The following is a 2,432-nucleotide window of genomic DNA, read 5'->3' as shown; positions in this document are numbered from 1 at the left end:
ATGTGTGTGGTGTATGTAATGTGGGATGAAAAGATGATGTGTAGAGTATGGTGTGTATGTGTGGGGTGTAGGAATTTATATTACGAGGGGGGTCAGGTGCTCATTTAGCCAAATAGCAATCATTGAAGTCACAGATATTGAAAAATCGCAATATCGCTCATCTCTAATATAAATATATAAAATAACAAATACATATTTTTATAATATAACAAAAATGGTTAATAACTAATCAAAATAAACTTGCAGGAGCTACACGCTCAAAACAGGCTATTAAATTCATTTCAGAAATTGACAGACAAGACACTCTACTAGAATTGCCTCTGTGTTAGATTTGGTCTCTTATTAGAAATAAAAAGGCAAAATCTTAAAAATTTTTGGAATCGCCTCCAAGAGGTTCATGACGCCATAGTAGATTCTGACAATTCAGATCTACCACAAAATTTTAAATCATTGGCTTACGATATGTACGAAAACTGCTTAGACATGAAGAAACAAAAGCTATGATCTCCGATCAACTAAAGCTAATAAAAGCAATTGCACTTGGCGCGATACTAAACGCCAAATTTGCACACATAAACATAAAATATAACAAAAGTGTCTCAAAGGTAAAAAAATGGACACTTTTCATAAATTCCCAATCTGCCCCACAGAGACTTAAATTTTCAAATGAATAAAATCTCAAAAGCAAGTTAAGGTATCACCATACTCCCAATGCGATACAGTGACGCACTTACACTTATAAATACTAATTTCGCTCTTATTGCATCTAGTTAAGCGCTCCTCATATGGATGGGGCACCAGCCCAGCTATACAAAGCATCAACTTAATTATGAAGAATTTTCTACTCTATGAATCGAAGCCGTTCTTCATTTACGGTAATTCTTTTGCAAGATCCCTCTTTCACAGCCCTAAATCTAGGGCTAAGGATTCCCATTCTGGCCACGTCTGAGCCAAGCGTGGAGTTACTATCCTTTATAAGCCGATAACATATAAAAGGCAAATAATAAACAACCGGTATACTATACCGATGAAATAAGAAATTTTAAATAACCGCAAACAACGCATACACTTGTTTGCCATAACAATGAGTCGTCGAAAAAGCAAAATCAAAGAAACCCGCAAAATAAAGTTGCTTATCTTCAATATCTGCACACAAATTAAAACGCATACAAAATACATGTGTCATGTTTAAATCAAAAATTATATTACAACTACATTATTAAATACTTCTGCTGTCAGAATGTATTCTGCGCCTCGGCTACTCCATCAGCAGTACGCCAAAATACAGACAACTACATATTCGTGGAATACAAGGCAAAATAGTAGCCTAGGGGACCCAGGATGTTTAATTGAGTTAAGCATCCCCCCGCTCTACACAGGAAAACTGGGGGACACCCTATTACAACACAGCTCAATTTTCCTTCTAATGACACTATACTTAACATAACTCACCACACTTCTACATCAATCAACTCACTCAACAAAAAGGATGGACAAAAGGGAAAACGGACAATTCGTTCAATAATTCGAATCGTCAACAATCCAGAGCGCTACATCACTTCGTCTATACATCAGCAACAACCGGGACAAATGCGCTTCAACATCATCTCTCGCTTCTTTATACGGACACCGTCTCGTCAGGAATATCTCAGAATTATCTCTGGTCTCGTTGTAATCAACAGCTTTTATTTACATATATAATATTATACATTTCTGTATTCACCATTTCATATAATGGTAAACAGATATGTATAATACCAGATCAATTAAAATCAGTTTAAATATAATATAAAGTACACTTGTATTCTTTGTTGATAAAGTGGAGGTGAGTGAATTAGTGAAAAGGACACCTAGTAGGTATACATTTAAATTTTAAATTTAATTTTTTTTCTTTACTAATAAAATTTTTTTACAGAATTACAAATAACTACATATGTATGTTCAATAAAAAAATTATTAATATCTGAAAATAAAGATTAATTATTTAAAATGATAATAATTCCTGAAAGAAAAAATTAATTAAATAAATATAGTGATAAAATTTGAAAGAAAATAATAATTGTATAAAAGTGATAATAATATCTGAAAGAAAATATTAATATTATCTGAAAAAACAATAAAATATATTAAATACAAATTGAAATGGTATGCGATGTCAGTTTCGCAAACAAGCAGGCTATGGTGAAAAAGCATGGTGTTGAGATAAACAACTTGTTTATCTTCGAAAATAAACGCAACAGCTATTTCAGCAGAGAACGTATATTTATAGAGAAGGTCCAACAACGGACAGGCGTGTAAACTGTCAAAAGCTAACAAAATGCGATGAGTRMRTTTCACCACAGCTAGCTAAGAAGGAGAAATCTTAACAGTGGAGCGTGAACAGAGCTGAGCATTCAATGAAAATTATGCTCAGAAATATACATTTCTATTGC

Source organism: Bactrocera latifrons, unplaced genomic scaffold, assembly GCF_001853355.1.
Source record: "Bactrocera latifrons isolate USDA-ARS-PBARC rearing strain unplaced genomic scaffold, ASM185335v1 scaffold_323, whole genome shotgun sequence".
Taxonomy (NCBI): Eukaryota; Metazoa; Arthropoda; class Insecta; order Diptera; family Tephritidae; genus Bactrocera; species Bactrocera latifrons.
Note: the sequence above shows the minus strand (reverse complement) of the source record.